Genomic DNA, 22,837 nt, shown 5'->3' with positions numbered 1-22,837 from the left:
GGGGATACAGTGGAGATTTATGTATCAGAATTGCTAAATTAAGTAAAAAACTAATATCTCTCAATGACCTGATGCCATTCATTAAACTGGGATCATTGAAGACCTCTCTGTGTGTAATCCCTTTATATTTATCTGCCAAGAAGCTTGGCTAATACATTCATCAGTTTTATAATGGAAATTCAGTTTGTGTATAGTAAAGAACTTGCATTTTCTTCTTAGCAAGTTTTTAATATTTACAATGAAAAGGTACGCATCTGGTCTAGAAGCTGGGCAGTAAGTATTCTTGAGGAGGTAGAGGATTATAAGAAAAAAATTGGAAAGAAGAGAGACTTTTGTTCCACTGGTATCTCCTCTTGGGATCTGTTCAGCAAACACATATTTAAGCTCTTCTATAAATCGACCATCTCAGAAGAAATATCAACACCAATTGCATTTCAGCCTCTTTTACAACCTGATAATTGTATGTGCTTTTTTAGGGACTTGTGAAGCTCTATTTCAAAGAGTAGTCACTTTTTGAAAGCCTAATGGCTTTTCCAATTTGCTCTGGCTAAATGTGATAGTAGTGTTGCATGTGAGCAGCAAATGAGCATACACAGATTTCATATTGTGTGTGAGCATCAGCCTGCAATTCTTCCTGCAATGTTGCAAAAGTCCTGTCTTACACCAAAGAATATGGAAGGTACTTTTGCTATGAAGTTTCCGAACTCTCTAGGTTTAGTTGCACAGTGAGGCCACACATTTAAGTGAAAACTGACCATGAGAATCTTCCTTTGTCCTTTGCAAATATACCTCCTTCCTGTAAGGTGTTTGCCCCAAGCAGGTAAGGGAGTTTCTGTGATTTGATGTACAAGTTTACCATATTGCTGAAGAGCTCCACTGGCTGTCTGAGGAGTCAGCCTACTAAATTTACTGATCTGCAGTACACACACAGGTCAGAGAGATGCTCTAAGACAGCAGAGGCCACACCTTGTGGCCCCCAGTGATGTCCACTAAGCACATGTTCTGTTCACCGAATAGGCTGCAAAAATACACAGCACTCATCATCAGAACTCTGTTCTCTTCTTCAAGCAAAACAAAATTGGCATCCTAGCCCAGGTTTGGTCAGGTTGTATGGATGATTTAAGGCTTCTTTCAGCTTCTTTCTCTTGATTCCTTGTTGTCCTGGGGTGACAGAGCAGGTTCAGTAATGGAGTGAAGCATTAGAAAAAAAAAGTCACAGTCCAGAGCTTTCCTTTGTTTACACTAGCTAATTTAAGAATTTTTTAATTTTGAGTCTGTACCAGCTGTTCTCAGAACAGTACAGAGATCTATACTAGAGTGAGAATCACTGGCAACTGCTCTCTTGTTAATGTCTTCTGTATATATAATCTGAGGAACTGTGCTATCAATGGCATAACTTTCATATAGAGTAATTCTCTTTACACCAGCTGTGCAGAACACACCTAAATGTTTGTTTGTTTGTTTGTTTGTTGGTACATGCAATTTCAAAGACACAGAAGTCAAGGTGGATTTTTAAAGGGCTCGGGATATTCCTTACAAATATATATTTATATATAAAAAAAATCTAATTAAGGCCATCCAGATTAATCAGATTGTCCTATATGGTAGAATAAGAGAATAATTTTGAAATAGCATTTTAATGTTGTTTTAACTCTAAGTTTCAACTTATCTGGAAATTTAACTTAATTATTCAAAAAATTTAAATCTTGCAACAAAGCTGGCAAGGATTCAGATCTTGGGTTTGGGGGTTTTTTTAGATTCTTTGTTATGTGTTTCCTCTAAACCGTAAAAATTATCTACTTCACATTTGTGTTTCATATTTGCAAATTTTAATATTCTCTCAAAACTCAAGAAAAATGGAAACTTTAAGCAGCATATCCAGGAGAAACATCTTGGTATATTAGAAATTAGTTAATTTTGCTAAGATACAATATTCTGCAAAACTAAATGCAAATTGCATTTAATCTAGTTCATAGTTTTTAAAACAGTGAAACTAAGAGTATCAATTTTAGGATAATAAGGCATGATTTTATTTTCAAAATAAAATGTTAGTATTCTTATAGCTCAGTAAAAATAAAACCACTTAATTTTGTGTTGCGTGAAGAGGCTTCTTGCAAAACATCACAGTAAGGGTGGATATTTAGTTTTTGTGATCTGAGACCATTTATTCATTTTGAGCAATTATTTTCAACACTGATTTTTTTTCTCTTCTCATATGGAGATTGTGGTAGTTTACACTGTCTATGTTTCCTTTTCACCTTTCACAGACTCCAGAGAAGCAGCTCAATGGCTCTGTATTTGAAGTCAGAAGATAAACAGATACTAAGAGTAACATTACATTACTCAGTTTATCATGTCCAGTATTGACAGAAAAAATTATGCAATATGCCTGTAGACAATCTTACCTAATGGCAGGGGAAGTATTAGAAGTTACACAATGGTATCGTGACCATGCAATTTAACATATTCTGTTTTTTTTATCTGTACCTCCTTTTTCCTTAAGGATTTTAGTCATGAATCTGCTGCATTTCCATGCAAGCACAGGTGTCCAACCTTACACACATGTACTTTGGTTCATGTATAACATATGAAATTGGATTGTTTTTGTTGCCTGGATATGCATTTTGTTCTATGAGGTCTGAGAGGAGGGATTGCTGAGGAAAAACTAAAGGCAGTGTGATGTAAATGGGTCATATAATGTCACACTGGAAAAAAAAAAAAAAAAAAGCCAAAAGGCAAGTTCTTTGAAATTGAAGAACACAAATAGTTTCTCCTATGAAATGACTAATGTGTAGTCTTACATGAGAGAAAAAAAAGAAGATAGACCCCAGATTACTTGCTAAATACTGCTTTTTAGCATAGAATATTAGAAGCCAAGCCTGCTAACTGTGCCCTACCTTCAGTATTTGGCTGAAAACACTGATGAGCACTGTTCGTAGGAAGTTTAATGCCAAGCCAGACAGCAGCAACTTAAATAAAAAGAAACTTAAAGAGTGGATAAGTGAAAACAGACTCTAACACCATTTCAGTCTCCATTTCAGAGCCATATGGTTCTCCAGGAATTGTAAAAAAGACACTATGACCTTATTGCAAACCAAACACTGTGATTAAAGGAGTAATAACTTCAAGACTTTTTTTTTTTTAAGATGAAAACTCATTTTGTAAAAAAGGAATTTCGCATACTTGATAAGGTATGGGGGAAGTCTATCACTTGGCTAGAATTAAGAATACTTTCTATTGGACTTTACAATGGTTTTGATTTTTGCACTTAAAATGAGCTAAGTAAGAGGAAATTTGATTTGGATTTTCTGAGTTGCACTGCCAGAGACTCATAACAAAACCAGACTTTCAGGAGCCCATTTGAAGGAAGTATATTCCACTGAATCTGTAGGACTTCCATGGTCTGAAAGAGACACTGGCATTTGTGGGGTAAATGGGGGTATTGGATCTTCCCTCATACAACAGAAACTCTACCTACAGATCCCATTCTGGGAGATTAAGTGATTATCTGTGAGAGCAGGGCAAACTGGCCAGACAGCACAGCAAGATGAACTTACCCTCCTTGTTTTAAATTCATTTCCTGGTCAAAGAATGCATGGGAACAGCAACATTTACTCAATGCAGAAGAATAGCAGGGGTAACTAGCAGGTTTAAGAGTCTGTACATATTTCTTATTATGGGTCTTACAGTGGAAGACAGAAAGACAAGAAAACATTGAGCTCTGACAGATACTTTTACAACAACATAATTTGTTGCAAATGCATTCTGCTTATACCTGATGCATTTCTAATTGATCTGCATATGAAACTTGTCTATCTGACAGTTTGCAGTTGTATGTTCATCTTTTAGATGGAAATAACATTGGAGGTGGAGAGTCCTACTCGTATATTTTTCATGGCTGCTAAACCAACAAACATAGCTGGTGTGTTGCCAATTTGTGGCATTATTTTCTCCTAGTCTTAAATTCTCACTTACGTAGATTACTCCCAGAAATTAAAAACTGACTTAGTCCCTGAATTCTTTCACTTTTCGAAGTTTGATTTAGATTGCTGAGGTTTTAATCAGATTTATCCTTTTCTTTTTTGTCATTATTAATCTGTTTTTTTCCTATGTCTGAACAATTAGGAAGATCATACCATCCACAAGAATTTCATAATACATTTCTGTGATGCTTGTTATGGCCTTATACTGGAGTTTTTTATATATAGTCTTTTTTTATGTGCAACGCTGTCAAATGCTCCCTTCTTAAATTCAAGATTTTCTAAGAGATCTCTTTATAGGTCTTTATTTTAATTTGAATTAACTTTTTCAAATTTGAGCTATTTATATTGGTATTTTCCATGTTGCTCTTAGCCTGAAATTCTTGTTTTAATGTTTCAGATTAAATGGTACAGATGTTTCCAAGGGCAAGATTAGGGATAGCTGCATTGTTATCTGTTGCTGATCTTTTTTCATAAGTCCATCAGGAATTTCTGGTGCCTTTCATTCTCTGGAACAAGGATTTGAAGCATTAGGATAAGAAGAAAGCCATGAGGAGGAGGTGCAAAAAGAAATGAGATGGAAACAAGCCCTAGGGTATCAAACAGTCTCTCTAAACAATGTTCTCCTCCTGAATGTTGCTTTGGACCTGCGTGTCCCAAGTGTTTCTTTCCCTTGCTCTTGGCAGTTAGTTCTGAGACATTTTGGAAAATAATTATTAGTCTCTTCCTGGTGCCTATTGATGCCTTTTGGGAAGTCTTCATTGTGGCATTTCCTGAGGGGCTTTTTAAGCTTTGGATTGTAACTAACTTGATATCATGTTAGTTTTTTTCCTTTTGTATAATTATGCATGGAGTTTATATCATGAGGGTGTTCCAAAGGCAGTTGAAGCAAAGGTGAAGAGAGAAATGCACTTCCACAGAGAGCTCCTATTTTAGTGTAAGCAATGATGCAACATATGAAGAATAGTAGTGCAGACAGTAACAAGGGAAATACAAAGGCTAAAAAAAAGGTGTGTATAAAATATTTGTTAGATTTTTTTGGTATAAAAATAGACTCTCTGAGGAAAATGGAAGACTGAAAACAAGGCTCACATGAGTACTTGTTTTAAGATGACTCTCACCAGAATAAGAGATTGTAAACTCATGAGTAAATAAAACTTTGTAATTACTTCATCCATCTCTGACCAAAAAAAAACCCTCAAACCCCTCCCCCAAAACCCCAAACCAAACAAAAAACAAACAACATCCTCCCCCCATTCAAAAAAAACCCCAAACAAATAACAAAATAAAAATTATTTGTTAAGCTTTTTTTGACTTATACTAAGATAAACCCTAGTGCATATTATTTTTGATAGGGATATTTTTTTCCTATTGAGTTTTCAGTTTTTACAGAGCACATAGTCATTATTTCTTTCCAAGCAGAGACTTTGCATCTTGCAACACATGACTTACTCTAGTCTACAATGACCCTGTGTTTGCAGAGCTTGGTATTTTCCCCTGGCAACTCCATGTGACCCACATGGTTCTGTCTTGCACCTTCACTAATTTAAGTCTCCTTCCAAAGTAAATGCCAAAGAATTAGCCAGAAAAAACATGAAGATTCTGCATATGGAGAGGAAAACCCTGTTTTGTAGTTCATTTTTAGCACAAACAATGTAATGGTAAATAAATTTGTCAAAGAAAATTGTTTTACACATTTAAACAGATGAATATTAATAAGCCTTTTCTTCATCCTTGGCTCACACAGTTCCCCCATGTCTGCAGGGGAAAAAAAATGGTGCTTAGAAAACATTTTCCCTTCATGTAGTCCAGCATATTTCACAGATCTGCATTGCCACAAATCATAGCCAAAGATGAGTAAAACACATTTTCGGTGAGGAAGATCTCTGAGTCTGGAAAGGTTCAGGAACACATGGAGGCCAGAGTTCACATCCGTTGGACACAATTTACTGAGTCAAGTACAGAGACAGAAGCTGCAGCCCTAATGGCATCACATCACTCCCCAAAACAGCTGTGTTCCTCCATGACTGAGAGCAGCTCTCTTAAGTTGCTCAGACTAAGGATAGACTATCAAGATCTATCAAAAATGAAAAGCCCAAAAAAGTCTGGGAAGAAGCCTTGTTGGAAAAGATGAGGCAGAAGGCAGGAAGATTGAGGCGATACAGCACAGCATCTGTAACAATCCCAAGGAAAAAAGATAGGATCACAGAATTAAGCATGCTGTCATCACACACATGCAGAATTAGGAAAATTTAACCTTACCTTTGACATTTCCCAGTTTTTGAGTGTGTGACTCTATAATTAGTTTCTAAAGTAGGTTGTTGGGTTTTGTTTGCTTGCTTTCAGTTTGTAACTATACATACATGCATAGAATGAGTCAAACTTAGAACAGATATGTGGAAGGTTATGTGCTGCCTTGGGCTGTCCTGCTTGTACATTCAAGTTAAATGAGTAATAAGCATTTTCAAATAAGATGAAAGAAGATTTGAATGAACACAAAGCAGTAGAGATGAAAGATAATGTGATTTGTGGGATTTCAGCCGGAATCTTATTTTGTACATCTACATGTTTTTCCCTATGCTCCTCAAAAGGCTAAAATAGGCTGAGGATATGTTAAAAATCCTTCTGGTGTGGCAAACAGGAAAGGTTTCTGAGCACACTGGTTAATGACAACTGGCTATCTGAAAGAGAGTATACCTGGATAAAAAGCACAGTGGAGAAGTATTGCAAGTGGAGGAGAAGACAAACTATTAGAGCCGCTCTGGTTGCTCATTCTGTCTTGTCCATCTGGCATGGAGTAGGGTTGGTTGAAAGTCTCAAAATGCTAAGTATGACCCAGACATATCCTTTAAAGCTGCCTGGTGTAACCTGCCCTTTCTCTGCTCTTTCTCTTCTTGAGTGAATGAGAAAAGACAAAGAGGTAAGTCTTGTTCATGCTTATCTCCTCGTCAATTCCCTTGCCTGTTAACTGGCTAGCTGATGGGCTAAGAACTTAAATTTGATTTAAAATCAAGAAATGCCCTGTGACAAGTTATCTATTGGCACAGAATACTGTATGTCTGCTACAAGGATCAAGATAAAATGCAAGCCAATTTCCTCCTCCCTTTTTCTTCTGCCCCTCTCTTCTGCTTTGCTAAAATGAATACCAGACAGTATCCTTTGACAAAGCGATAGAGCTTCCTGCAGGTTGTTTCAGAAGCAGTTCTCAGATTTTCATGGGAAAATCAGATTGCAAATGAACAACACTCCACATAGAGTCTGTATACATAGAGTGTATAAATAATTTCTCATCTCTTAATATTAACATCTACCAAATACAATAAGTTGTTAAAATAACTGGAAGAATTTCAGAGTGAAATTATTTGTGTATAGGGAAAAAAAATTAATTGAAGTGTGCAGGTACTGTTACTGAGTGAATGAAAACTGGAATTTGAAAGGGAAATGACTGCCAAATAACCTTTTTGGTGAGATTTGTATACCTTAATCTCAATTTGAAATTCCCAGCCACAATTCTAAAATATATTGTTTTAGTCTAAAAATCTTAAAAGATACTCCAAATGTTTCAAGAAAGATGTGTTTACCTAAAGTGATGAATGATCCGGTTGTAGGATAGTAACACGAGTTCTGTTCAGATGTTTTTCCCGCACCCTTTTAGACACAGGAGAATAGGGCTTTCCAAACCCCAGATTCTTCCCCCCTCCAATCCAAGTAGACCCCACTCAGTTCTTCCATATGAATTTACACAGCTTGATGTCCAGGCTTTTATGCTGTCCATCAACTCATGACAGACAGTCCAGAAAATAGTGTGCCTTAAATGTTATGTAAATCTTAGTCTTAATCAGGCAGCCAAATACAATATTGTGATACAGCTAAAAATGAATTAAAGAACCTGCCACACACATTTTAAAAAATTTCCCTGGAAAGGGAGGTTTATGGAAAGTTAAAATGCATAAAATAAGGAGAACATAGTCATAACAGGATATGTCATTTGTTAACTGAAAAAACAAGGAAGGGTCAGCATCCAAAAGAAATGACACCCATTTAAAATGTTATGGTAGAGGGGAATCCATTGCTTCTGGGTGAGGAGGCCTACCTGTCTGTTCTGTCTGGGGAACATGGAAACAGTATAGAAAACTAAGAATATTCAATATCTCAATGCACTGTGAAAAAAAAAAAAAAAGAAGTGGCAGGAAAAGCCATTTCCATCATTTCACTTCCGTACCATCAATAACTTTCACAAAAATTGGCCAACCCACCTTTCTTTTATCCTTACCTTTTAGAACCATCCTAAGGATGAGTGGTTGGTTCCTTTTATGGTAGAGCTACCACTCTAGCAATTAAAGCATTCCCTGATTCTTAATGGTCTAAGGAACTTTGCAAACTTCTAAAAAACTGTCCTGTGGATACTCTGCATTCTAAGCCACCAAAAGGCTATGCAAAGGGACAGTCTTTCTTGCGGTAAGAATGTCCAAGTTCCTGATCCAGAAAGTGATAGCAAAAATGAGGCTAAGGGTCCTTTGTTGTGCCTCAGTAATTTTCAGGTCAAAGATCCATCTGTCTGGTTACTGAATTTTTTCCCTGTTTCCATTCTTAGTTGCAAAAGTGTGTTTTGTGTGGCACATGTGGCACTTCATCCTTACTGTGAGTTGTGGTATGATTCCTTTCCCTTGTATTCCAGTCAAGTCCATTAGCTGATTTTGGTTTGCTATCATGTTTTCAATTTATTTCCCTCTGGGACATTGATAATCAGGGGACATTTGCTATGTTTGCTAGCAGTTTTACTGGCTGTTGTGGACATCACTATTCCTTGCAAACTGCTTTGGGATTGGAGCTCAACAGTTTTTCTCTGATTGTAATCTGAAGGTTCTGACTAGGTTTGATATTTTTCTGTGCTCAATACAGACCATGATATATTAGCCTGTTAGTTGTCTGAATTTGTATTCTTTTTAAAATATAGGCATAAAACTAAACAGCTAATCATATCATACTATTAGTTTCTTGTAGGGAAAATGAGAATTACCAAAGTAGTTTCCTTTTGTAGGGGAAGTTGATATCCCTGTTTAAATGCCAGCAATTAGGCAATTAAAAGTTCCTACATGTTATTTCCATGTGGAAAAAACACCCTGATGATGGTAGGGAGAAGTAGTCCTGCTTATGCATGAAGGATGTACACAAGCCATGTTCATGTGACCATATTTGAACAAAAGCAGTTACTTGACCTCTAGATCCATGCCTGTCTCTCTGTCAAAGTACAATAAAAAACTGGTGCTTTGCAATGCTGTTTTTCTCCTACTTTCTGTTTTCCTCTTTGCTGTTTACAGTACACACCTAGGGTTGAATCCATGTCCAAACCCTGATGGTTTCTTTGTTTTCTTGCATAACAGAAGGGCACTGAACCTTCCCTACCTTTTCTGAAGTGGCCTCTCTCCCTGGATTAATTGTAGAGGTGTTTATGATTTCCTTTAAATCACAGGCTTATCAAGTAGTGTCTAATCAACCACTGGTATTCTGGGCAATTGTGAAAAAAATTGCCTATCAATTTCTGTATATTTTTCTTTCAGTATCATGTAATTCCAGGAGGAAAATCAGATTCCAAGCCAGGATCCCTTCTACATAGTTTGTTGCCTTTGAGTCAGAGTTGTTTTGGGATTTCAGCAGTCAAAGGAGCCAATCCTCCAGCTCATTTAGCCTGGGAATGAAGTAACTTTTTCTCTGCCTGGCTGTAAGGTGTCTGAGATACAAGGGCAAAAGTCAGGTTCATTTCCAGGTCCTTTTGACTTGAATTATTGCTACAAAAAACTATAATTCTGGTAGCACTTCAGTGCATCACATTGGCAAAACTATCAGCTTCCAGGAAACTATAAGACCTGTATTTGCTTCCTTTGAGCTGTGATAAAAAAACTCCATAATAGGAGGATCATCCTCCTAGGTAACAACTGATACAATACGTCTTTACAAAGTTTAAAGCTCCAGTTTTTTACTGAAAAGTACAACTTTTATTGATTTTGGCATTAACAATACTTATTTTTTACTTGATTCAAGTTATTTGATGTAAGTAACATTAACATTTGGTTGGGAATGTGTTGCTGTTCTTAGAGAATATGTGGGAAAGACCTAAGAAAGTTCATGAGGTATTAATTTGACACTTCATATTTCAAGTCTGGATACAAACATTCATTGCCATCTGTTGTCTGCTACTTACGCTCTTCTAAGTAAGTACATTCATCTGAAGTTTTTTTTTAGATGTTCAAATCATGTGCAGTTGTAATTTCCCTCTGTATTGTGAATATTTTTACGGTTTATAATGGGGACCTAAAACTTATCCTTCTTTGAGGTCATACATTCAGAGGTTTGCCTTTTGCCTTTGATGAATGATTTAGGAGCAAAAGCCTTTCACCCACTGCTTTACTGGGCACTGGGTAATTTAGTCTGTTTTGCCCCTCATCCTGCCAGCAGAGATCATGGACCTACCTTGCTCTCCTGAGAAGATTTCAAAAACCAGTACTCCAGAAGAATTTCAGAGCCACTGTGGGCCTCTAGTTTATGCAGAAGAACGTTATTCTCCTCTGAGAGAGAACTGATAGACATTAAACTTGCTTTAAGGTTTCTTCATATTGGGGCTGGATTCTCATCTGCCTCAGTTCTTAGGAATCAAGTAACTTGTCTGTTTGCCTGGAGGAGACAGATGATGTGACAGGGTAAACTAAAATATATCAGGATACTTTCAGAGGTAGAATATTGCACCAACATGTGGGTCTCAAGCTGGCTTCAGGCAGCCATATCCCATCTACTTCTGACCCTTGTGTCTAGCTGGCAGAGTTCTGTAGTTGCAAAAGCAAGTTGCAAAGCAATCAATCCTAAATCTTGTCAGTTTCTCTCTTCTCCATTTTTTGTTCTTTCTTACCTTCTCTGTTGCAGGTCCTGGTCAACAAGCATGACCTTGAGCCAGGCTGAGCTCATAAGCATTTCAGTGTTATGAAGTTTTCCTTTTGCCCTCAGTAGGGAGGGATTTTGCCTTATGCCATACCCCTCTTATTTCTGATTCCCTTGTTCTTGGCTTCTGACTGCTCATGGGTCACAGTACTTGACTGTGTGTAGACCTGGGCTCTTTGTGTCTTAGAGCATGGTGGAGCTGTCAACATTTGCCTGTTCTGTGATTCTTCCATTACATCAGACATAAAGCTATGCAATACATAAGCAGGTGAAGAATTATCAAAGGAAAAATATCTCCTTGGAGCTCTATATGTGTGTCTTGTTTAGACACTGAAACAATCTACAGAGAATATCCCCCATTATCTGCTGTCAGTGAAGCTGAAGTGAGAGGTGCACGCGTTCCTCCTGTTAAAGGCAAGAACCACATCCCTTGTTCCTGCATGTGTAACCTGCACAGCAATCCATCTCTTAGTCTTTGCTCTGCCCACCTGTGTCCACCATGTCGCTCTCTCTTGCCTTGCAGAAACTGTGTGACACTTGCAATCGGAACTGGTTCTGCAACTGAACTCACAACAAGGAGGCACATCAGATGTTTTATGCTGAGCATTTTTTTCAACTTGTAACTTTCTTTTCTGTCTTTGGCTCCTAATCCTTCTGCTGCATAAAAGCCTTGATGAAGCTTGAAAAGGACTCATTTGTTCCAGTGCAGAAGCCAGGAGGATATTATCTGATTGGAAAATAACTCAGCAGCAGGTACCTCACTACAGAATCCTCATCACCTAACTCACCATACACAGCAAATATTAACTTGCAGAACACATGACATGTTTGTGGCCCTCTCTGTTATAGGATACTTTTGGATGCAGTGGTATTTGTGGGGTTCAGTGTGAGGAACTGTGAAAACTGCAGCAGTACTTTCCTTGCACTTTGAGGAGACCTCAGATAGGTTGTGAACTTCACTTCAAGGTACAGCATTTATTATTGAGGCCTCTTTCTATAGCACAAGCACACACCATGAATCCCATTCAGTGGGCCAAAAATCTTCTTTAATAATCTCTTAGGAACTGAGAGTCTAGATGAAAATTAGAGTTTCCAAACCAGAAAGGTCTTGCTGTTACCCAATACAGTTTTAACTGAGAGGGGCATTTGTTACATGTGAGTCTTTGGCAGTAACTTCTTAACCACCTTTTCCTGAAACTCTCACAGTTGGGAATTGCTATCTCAGACAAAGGATAAATTACTTCTGAACACATAAACATAGTTATTTTGTTAATTCTTTGGGTATTAGTGTGAATAATAACATGGCCTTAAGCAAATTTCTCCGCAGATTTTAAACTTGTGAAGGAACAATAAGACTAATGATTCTAAAAGGGGTTATTTATTGTAAGTCTTATGTTGTGTCTTTGCAGAGCTTGCTATTTTTACCAACTAAAATGCAGGGGAATTCTCAAAAGCAGTTTAAAATAATAAACTTGGCTTAAGTCAAGAACAGATCCTGTCAAACTATTGGCTCCTGCTTCTGTTTTGAAAGGAGCATTACTGCACCAACAGCAATTTTTCTGGTGAGAGTTTCCCATGGGTTTTCACTGTGGGTAATCTCTAAATTTTGACTAGATATTAGACATTGACATTATTGGAATTAAAGCTTCTGAATGAGTCCTGTGGATAGCATTTGCATGCTGTACAGCATGTAGGACATATTAGCATAAAGTCTTGACATTAGTTGTTTTTCTCTTTCCAGCAGATGTCACTGAGGAAGAGAAGATTTAAAATAATAATCCCCATTTCAGACTGTCTTATTTTTGGTTGGTTTTTTTTCTTTTTTTTTCCAAGAAGTGAAATTATCTATAAAAAATCTGAGTAATTAGTGTACATGATTTCTTGACTTGAGAATTTGTGTAGGATGGAGATCAAAATACAGAGCATACACAGTGAAGAATGTATGCTTGTCCAGGGGAGCTTTCTCACATAAAGAACCTACAGCAGTGTGTGGCTTGTGGGCTTGTCCTGCACTGTGTGCAGGGCATCCAGCTGCTGTTGCAGTGCTCCTTGAAAATCTGTCTTCTTGGACCCTAACAGGTTTACCACAAATATGTCTGACAAAAAACTAAGCCTTTTGATTGAGGGCCACCAAGGAATGTCACAGAAAAGCTTTGGATGCAGAATAGTGAACAAATTCCAGAAGCATGAACATAAAGGAGGGTCTTCCCACAAGGTTTGTTGTGGGTCCGTGCTGGGAGGTCTGCGTGCCTCCAAGCACTGCAGCCCTGTTCATGGATCCAACCTGCCAGTTACTGCTTTATTGCATCCCTGTCAGCAATAGGGTGGTGGCTGCAGGAACCTCATCAACCTACCACCCAGAAAGTGGGATGTCATCTATACTACCAAAAAAACCTGTCTCTACCTTCATTCTGCCTGGAGTAAATGGCATCCCATCACAACTGACTCACTGTTCCTCTCCAGTACAGCTCTTTAGAGGATGGTGGTCAAAGGAGCTTGCAGATTTTACTTCCTGGTAGTGGTGCTGTATCAGGCTTGATACAGAAAGGTTGGCATCCCCAGCTACTGGAGATGCAGGCTTAGCTCAGGCTTAGAGCCAGAGAGAATCTCTGTTTCAGTCTGCACCATTAGCAGGGCTCCACGCTGAGCTCAGCCCTCACAAGCATGTGCCAACTCTTTTTTTTCTCTATCAGGACAGGAACCTGCAGACAGGTTCAAGGTACCTGGCTTGGGAAATTACTATCAAAACAAAAGATTAAACTGAAAAAACCAGAAGACACACAAAAAAGTGTGCATGTGCAAATAGAAAATCTGTTTAGAAATGAAAGATCCATTAAAAATATAAAATCACACAGTGACAATTTCTAAGCTATTTTTCAGTATAGACCTACAATACCTAGTCCCCTTGTTCATTCAGGGATCAGGCCAGGTATGATGATCAGAGCAGGCTGGCTGGGAGTATGGATTCCTTGATTCTTTTCCAGAGCTGTAGTCAATCCTTTGGATCCTGCTGTTAAGGCAACAGCAACTGCAATAGCCATAGTCATGTATTTAAACAGAATATTTGGATTAGATCCCGAATGAGCTCAGACGAGCCAATTAGCATCCTTGCTATGTCTCATCTGCATTCGGTTTAGTAATACTTTTTATACATGACATCTGGGAGTGGTGATTAATGATCAAAATGGGGTTTTGAAATTCTTGAAGTGGCTGCATCAGTACAAAGTCTAAATAATTTAAATTATTTTTTTTTTCTCTTAGTGCCAGTATTTTATACATTGTAAACTCTTCAACACAGCACGAAACTCCAATCCCATTAAATTTTATTGAACAGCTTAATAAAAATTTTTGAAGTTCCCAAAAGAAAACAAACCACAAGTATGAGTACAAGGAGCAGTTTTGTAAGCCCTGTTGTGGGTCTATGCAAGGATACCTGGGTGCACAAGGAGCCCTCCTTATTCCATTGGTGCAGGCTACCTCTTCTTGACACACTGCTCACAAATAAGCACAGGAGATCATCTTGTGTCACAGCAGCAGTTTATGTTTGCACAGGCAAGCCAGCATTAGAAAACACTCCCTGTGCCCAAAGCCTGGTTTGCAAAGAAAGAAATTGATATTTGCTGGTTCCATGGCTGTGGTTGCCAGAAGAATTGTCAAGAGTTCCTGATTTTTTCATTACTTTTGCCATGGGAATGTCTTGTGGCAGGGAATTTGTCTGAGTCTGCATTAACCCCTTTGGTAGTATGCCTAACAAATCCAGTAGGTTTGGAGCCAGTAAACTGCAGACAGATAGAAACAGTGCTCACAAATTCAAATGCAGTATTCTCTCTTTATAGCCTTCTAAAGTAAAGCTGAGCAAGTGACCAAAAAGTGTTTCATAAGTATAAAGCTTTCCTAATTGTGTTCAATCTCTTCTTAATATTTAAACACTTTTCTCATTGTTGCTTCTCTTAACCTGCAAAGTTAAAGAACTTGTGGGCTTCTTTGCTTGTAAGAATATCCTATGATACTTAGAAGCAGAAATAGCTAAAAATACTGAAAGTCTCCTCTACACAGCCCCCTAGGAAAATATTGTGATAAGCCCAGGCCACAAGCAGGAAGGCTTGAAAAGGAAAGTAAGACATACCTCTCTGAATCTGTACAAACCTTATGAAAGCACAGCTTAAGAAATAGACTATATTCAAGCTTTTATTTTATATGAATCAATTTGCCTATCCAATGTAAAACACATGTCATAATCCATCCAGGTAACAGGAACAAGGAAAATCTCTGTGATCCTGCTGCTTCTCTGCACCCAGATGTGACCCTGGCAAATGATCAGAGATTTGTTTTACATTTTGTTGGTCAGCAGTAAACATCAATAAGTCTGTCAGGGAGCTGCTGCTTTTCCTGCTTGCACATCCATACTGAGACAGAATTGCCTGAACCATGGGATATCCACAAAACAACAACAAAAAATCAATTTTATATGAAGTATTTATAGATGGGAAATTGAATACATTGTGACTCAGATTATCAAAATAATAATGGTTTTGGGGTGCTGTACTCTTAGGATGGTAATTCTAAAGGGGAGGAAGAGGCTAGAAACTAGGGAGCTATTTTTCTGGGAGTGTGCATGATTTCAAACTGTATTTTAAGATACATCTGGCTTCAGTGTTTAGCTTACATGCCCTTTGGAAGGTCAATGCCTACAATGTAGTAAAATCTGTCTGTCAGGTTCCAGTCACTTCTGCATATCCTGTTCCACAGTTTTTGCTGTAGTGTCCAAGGTGCGAAAGTATCCTTCCTTTGCAGCCCCTTGTGTCTGTGGTAAGAACATAGAAAGTTTTTGTACTTGGGTTGTTTTAGGTGGCATTTTATTAGCAAATTCTCTTGTAAACTAAGGACAACTTCCAGTGCTACAAGCAAAAGCCCATTTTTACAAAATTATGGCTAACCACATGAGTATCAGTTCTGTGAATCATGGGGAAGGGGGTTCAAAAAAATTCCCAAACCCAACCCCAAGCTGTTTCTTAGAGTGTTCCACCATGAGTGCAGTGAGCAAGAGCAAATCTGGAGGTAAGTGCCCTCATCTTTCAGGCCTGCCCTGGGAAAACTTACTATTATGTAATTCAGGGCAAGTCTGGATAATGGCTTGCTGAACAGAAAAACATAAAATATTCTATGCTTCTGTGAAGTTTTGGAAAACTCCCTGACCTCTGTGTTTTATGTTCTGTTCACTAAGGACCTCATGTAACCAGACATCATGCCACACCCTGGAGTCTCTCAGAGTGCACGCATTGTATTCCAAACCCTGTAACAACCAAAAAAAAACCCTAACCCAAACAAAGAAGAAACAGCCACCCAAACTCCTGACTTCTAGCACAGTTTGCAGAGAACATTTTTCAAGAGAATTGTTTTCCAACTAAGAGAATTGGAAGATATATATAAAACCCCCAAATCAATATACTTTGCTCAAGGCTGAACGGAATTTGATATTTGCCTTTAAGCCTTGCACTACGTCCCTTCACTAATTTCAATTGCATAGTGGCCTCTCCACATGTTTCTTATCTCCTAAATGTAAAGCATACTTTCAATGGGGTCACTCTAACACCTAGGGGTTTTTAAGGATAAAATATATGTTCTACATATTACATAATTAACAGTAAATTGAATCATGATGTGGTCTTAAAATAATTTTGATGGCATAGAAATCACTAGGAGGTCCCAAGTAGGAGATTATTCCTTAGGTCAAGGTTCTTATTTTGATCATGGTACATATGGAAAAATAATAATCATAATCATCATCATCATTATTTGTTCACAAAAGCTGTAATTTACTGGAGCAATTGTAGCAGGCTGGTACATTCTGTGACTGGTCAGACCTATCACCTAGGATTATGTATCTCTTCTGTGGTCTATGTTGGTGTGCGAGAAACATTCTGATCAAAGTGAGGCACCCATATGAGATTGCCCAGAAAAAGCAATGTGTATTTCCTAACATGTTCAGAAAAGGCCTGGAGTAGAAAAAGCAGAGCGCTAGCCTACCTTTCCAAGAATTTTTAATGTCAAGTGAAGCTTGGAGCTAGAAAAACATTTTTATACCAGTCAGTCTGTTATATGCATAAAGCTGGTATTTTACAGGGCATTAAATATTTTTGCCATATTTGAAGTAATTTTCTCTTGTTGGTGCCAATTAAAATACATGCTGAATTTTCTGATCATTGCTACTTACTCCTGACTAGCTCCCTTCTCCCAGCCTGCAGTTCTCAGGGGCATCTCATGTTTTACTTATTTTTCCTCTTGATATTTCACTAATTTGTTTTCCATAACATCTAATCCTTTTCACATTCTTGGCTTCATTCTGTTCTTTTTAGTCTGTAGTCACTTTTCATAACTCCCATTCATTTATTGTTTTTTCTTATCAAATTCATTTTCTATTTTTGTTTAACCTCTCTCATTTAGTATTTTTCTACTCTGTCTAAGCAAAATACAGTCAGGAGATAAAAGGGCATTTCTGTCTCATACATTCCTTTCCCAAGAGACCAGGATTGTTCCCATCAGTGCAGGACCAGACTTATTCCTTGATGAGGTCAGTCATATACCAAATTTTCAAGCCCAGTTTTTAATTCCTGAAACAGAAGGAACACATCTCAAGTATAATTTTTTGTAACGATCTAAGAATTGGTATGCGATGGCAATCTCATATAATCAGTTGGTTAGTGACTGATTAATGAGGGTGAAGGAACACTAATGCAAGCTAAGGGATGATCTGGAGGAGCAACAGCCAAGAAAGTTCTTGCCAAGTAGCTGTTACTTCCCTGGCGTCCACATGGACACTTGCCTTCTAATTTCATTAAGTTTTGGATGGGAGCTATTTTACTACTGTAAAGATTTTGGAACTATGGTTCAAATTGATTTTTATTTTAGCCACCTGAAATAGATAGCTCAGTGTTCCTAATCTTAGCCTCATAAAGGTCAAAGCATATAAATTTTAAATTCTGCAGAATTCATCTATACATTGTTACGGAAACAAGTGTACCTGAACACACACAGTAGCTTCCCTTATTTATGCAAATTTAAGCACACAAGCTTGAAACATTCAGCCAAAATCCCCTCAATACCAACATGAAACCCTTGAACTTTTCATGCTTTGTCCTACGGGCAAAAATGAAACTATAAGGACTCCCTCTTCAAAACTATGCAGAAGGCAGGTGCAGCAGCACACTCAGAATCTCCTGGATCAGGCACTTTGAACCTCACACCTTGTATTAGAGGGTGTAGGTGAGTGCAGCACAGCCATCACACCTTGATGTGCAAGACCGAAATGGCAGAAATCACAGAACTGCTCCCGTTCCTGACAGTGAATGGGAGAGGGATCTGTTTGCAATGCACAGAAACAGCGAGGCTGGCAGTACTGCCACTGTTGGTTTTCCTCAGTGCTGGACTAACTGAACACAGGTCTGCCAGCTGCAGGGGAGAGTTAGCATGAGATGTTAAGAGCATGGAGACCTTATACAATGTTCTTGACAAGGCTTGCATTATAACATCTAGCCCACACAGATACAGCAATGCCTTGTGACAGAGGGGCAAATACACATGTGAAAGCTCAGCCAGAACTGACTGTGTCTCACAGGTGAGCTGCACTTCTGTTCACATCACACCTCCTGCTTGGGAGTCAGCATCCACCTACAGGCCCTTTGCTGCAAAAGTACACAGAGGCACTAAGCATGGCTATTCCAGCTGAAGATGCAGCCCTCCCTCCCTCCTCCCCTTCAATAGAAGAGTTTTTCAATCACTCTATATTTAGGTTGATATTATATGGGTTGTTTTTAGGTGTGAGCATCTATACCAGTGAGGTACATGTACATATTTAATTTCTGATGTTGTCTTAGAAGTATAAAAAAATATTTTTTAAAGACAGTAAATAACATTTGCTTTGAAGAAAAACTTGGAAACAGCATGTTTCTCTTTCTTATAGAGTAAAAATATTTCATTTAGCTTTTTTTCATTTCATCATAGCGAACACAAAATACAACAGCTGAGATTTTGTTAAGAGTGGAACAAAGCTGCTAAAATCCAGTTCTGTTAGATCTTTAATCAGCTAGAAACTTGTGTTCTAACTCTCCTCATTGTATGTATGTAATTTAGAACTGTAAACAAAAAAAATCTGAGAATTCAGGTTCTGAAATTTATGCAGTTGCTCAATGCTAGTATTGATCATGACCAAAGATACTCATATCTCCCTTTTGTGTGTCAGCATATTATTCAGCTTTCAAAAATTATCCAACTGTGTTCTTGTCATTTTGTGTGAAGTTGAAGTGAAATAATGTTGAAAGAATTCACAATGACAGTTATTCCCTCTCTCTTCAGCATGGCATAGGAAACTGGTTTACATCACCAATGCTAGAAGAAGAAAGAAGGAAATTGTCTTAAAAATATGTAAGGGAGAAAGTACGTGTAAAGGGAAAATTTTGCCTATGCTTAGAAAGAATGAAAAAAATAATGTACATCTCTCTTTGGGAAGTCATTACTGTCTCAGGAATGCAGTCTCAGTAGTACATGGAACTTTTTCAGAACTGAAAGGTTTGGAATTTTATTGGCACAGCTGCCCATCCACACAAGGACTACCTCGTAAACTCAGTGTCTTTTCTTGGAAATACAGGACATCTGCAGATGCTTTAAAGAGCGTTGACAGAAGAAGATTGTTGCTTAAACCTCATTTATAATAATGAAATGGCAGCTTCTGTAATAAATTCAACAGTAGACAAAATATTCTAATTTGTGCTGATCATCTTCTCTTCTTGAATTCAAAGAGGGATAAACGTATGACTTTAGGATCAATCCTGAAATAGGGTTTGTGGGGAGAAAAAAATTCACTCTGCTTTGTATCAGACTCTGTGTCAAGACTAGGGAGATGAGTAGGATTATATTGGACATAAAGGATCAAAATTCATGCATAGTTAAAACTACCTTGCTCTTACTTTAGGCATAGAAAAGCTTTCTGATAAATATCTCCCAGAATATGTGTTTTCTAAAATATAACCTAAGACTGTGTTTGTGTTAACAGAGGTTCTACCCTTCAGAGGTGCTGAAAGCCCCTTGGATTTGAAGAATATCCTGAATTTCCACTACCTTCAGCAAGAGAAGAAAATATTCAGCACCAGGTAGGAAGTAAAAGGCACCTGATTTATTGGTCTTGGAAAATAAGGAATCTTGAGATATATCAAAGAGCCTTGCATTCTGAAGTCTTGAAAGTCCTCGGGAATTCAAAATGAGGTTTCATTTCTCCTTAGGTCAAAACTCTTAAAACTATGCGTGTCATCAAGCCCTGAATTAAATATATCTTATGATTATCTGATGATATCCATATTACATTACTGTCTTGGCCTTACATGTGTTTCTGATGGTGCCAAGTATTTTTTTTCCCCCCACTGATGGAGTACAGATGTAATAGACTATGTTAGGAGAAGGGTGATGATTGGGGTATGGAGGCCTAAAATTACTGAATTTTGCCCTTTCTACTCTGTTTACCCCGAATATGTAACAATTAGTAGCACTGCTGACATTTATAGTACTTATGTTGCACTGCTCCAAATACTGGAAAACCTCCAGCATGGAAACTTGTTGTACAGCTGATCCTATTCCTAGTAGAGGATCTGGAACCACACCAACATTAATAATGATACAAGTTCTCTCAAATAAGGGCATCTGACAGACTGCAACTATTTCTTTTGTTTGTGGATGGAAGTAAAGCTCAAGAGGGTGTTAGGATTTCTAAACCTAGATTTGGCTATGTGTCTTCAAGAATAATCTGTCACAGAGCATGAATTTTGCACCAGGTATAAAAAAGTGCACAACTTTTCAGAGCCTAGAAAAGAGTAGCACAAAACATTTTTAGAGTGCTGTCAATTAGTCAGCTAATGACAAAACAAAAAAAAAAGTTGTAAACAAAACCCCTTTGGTTGCAGCCTAGCTAAGATGCAGTTAATCCACCAGTAATTCTACACTTTATCTTTACTGTGGAACAAAGATGAGATCTTGTTAAGACTCCAAAGCAGAAATGGACTTTGAGAATGGACTTTCTGGTTGAAACCACAGTGTGATATGGCGTTAGCTGGTAGTGCACGAAATAAATGCATGGCCTAACTACCTTAAAAGTGGAAAGTTGTACTGTTTAAATTATTATTCTGTTTGTTAAATTATTATTCTATTTAAATTGTTATTCTGTTTGTATCTGTCCTGGCTTGTAAGATAAGCGTGTATTCTATTTGCCGTCTGTTGGAGGTGGGGCAGGTATCTCCTGTTGGGCAGTTTTCTTATCTCTTCCAAGAACAATTGCTGCGTCTCACCCTTGAATCCACAGGGACAGATCCCCTGTGGACCCTGGCCAGCTGGGCAGTGGGGCAAGTTGGGCAGAGGGAAAGAATTTCTCCTTGGATCCTGGGGGACTTGGAGAAGCTCCCACGTGAGTCCAAAGACGAGCTGGTCCCACAAGCAAAGGAAAGAGGCGCTCTCCCTCAGGATTAGTTCCGAAGTTTAATGAGGGTCTGGAGAGATCCCAGGCCACATCTGACCTCAAAGGATCTCCAGAGCAAGACAGAGGATCTCCCTGCCCATAGCATCCAGATATAGGGGGGCGGAGAAACCCAAGCAGTCAATGGGGGAAGGACATGGGAGTGGCTCTCTGGGGGCAAGACCTCAGACCACTGAGGAGGGGGTGGGGGAGGAGTCCCAGCCAGGGTCCAGTTACCCTGTGACCCTGACAGAAGGATCTGGACAAAGGGGAAGGGTCACCAGGTCATGGACACTTCACCTGGGCGGAGACAGGGGGATGGGTTGGTGTTTGATTGACATACAGGTACTGATGGGAAAGCTGGGATGAACCAGACAGATACAAAGAGGAGATATGGAAGGACAAACCATTATGAGGGGATATACAGATGCAAACACAACTCTACAAACAGTGTCTCCCTATGGGGAGATATCTTCTGTTAATGGACCATTGAATGACTCACTGCATGACTGGTAAAGTTACATCATCCCATTGTGAGATGCTCCACCCAGAGGGAGGAGCCAAGCACCCCTACCCGCATAAAATCAGCATTTTTTGGGACGTCAGGGCAGCCTCTTAGCTGGATTCCCAGAAGAGCAGCTGTCTTCTCTGCTGGATTCCCAGAGGAAGACCATGCCCATCTACTCTATCATCAGACCTTCAGAGAAAACTACACCCTTCTACAGGATCACCGCTTCAGCAGCATTTCATCTGCCACTCCAGGAGGAGCAGCCACCATTTAATTGGACTATTACCAACACACTGACTCCTCAGGGTGTCAGGTTTCTGACTCTATCAGTAGTTTTGTTTGTACTAATTACATTTTTTTTTTAATTTAGGTTTTTCCTAGTAATGAACTGTTATTCCCATCCCCATATCTTTACCTGAGAGCCTTTTAATTTTAAAATTGTGGTAATTTGGAAGGAAGGGGTTTACCTTTTCCATTTTACAAGAGGCTCTTACCTTCCTTCACAGACTTCTGTCTTTTCAAACCAAGATAGTACCAGAAGATAGGGTCATTCTTTAATAAAGAATGGGAACTGGACATGATGTTCAGATGGTCTTGAGTGACACTTTATGTTTTTCAAGCCAGGATGGAAGTCCATGTACCCTGTCAGCTCTTGCAACGAGGCAAGAGGAGAGGAGAGAGCAGAACTAAATGATGGTGTAGCAAAAGCTGAAGTCAGACACAGAGGGAAAGACCAAGCAGCTGTCTGGCACAGAGGGAAGTCAGTGGTGGTTTGGTATTTTCTTTTTCTTTCCTTTTGCCAGCTAGCATGAATATCTAATCTTGAAGACTGTGAATGAAAGGGTTCTTATCTGTGGCCATTCCAATGTTCCTAAATATGCAAGTAAATAGTAATTAAGGATAAATGTTTAAGATCTGGAA

At 38.6% G+C, this 22,837-nt stretch overlaps 1 long non-coding RNA gene across 1 annotated transcript in view; it reads left to right on the top strand.

Annotated features, from left to right (window-relative positions):
- LOC144248658 (uncharacterized) overlaps positions 1-22,837 on the top strand; it is a 176,560-nt gene that overhangs the window by 68,234 nt on the left and 85,489 nt on the right. The window contains exon 3 of the long non-coding RNA XR_014952840.1: positions 19,963-20,059. This is a non-coding gene — a long non-coding RNA (uncharacterized LOC144248658). The remainder of the gene's footprint in view (positions 1-19,962; positions 20,060-22,837) is intronic.

Source organism: Lonchura striata, chromosome 1, assembly GCF_050655825.1.
Source record: "Lonchura striata isolate lonStrDom1 chromosome 1, ASM5065582v1, whole genome shotgun sequence".
Taxonomy (NCBI): domain Eukaryota; kingdom Metazoa; phylum Chordata; class Aves; order Passeriformes; family Estrildidae; genus Lonchura; species Lonchura striata.
Note: the sequence above shows the minus strand (reverse complement) of the source record. Positions and strands in the feature narration are given on the sequence as shown.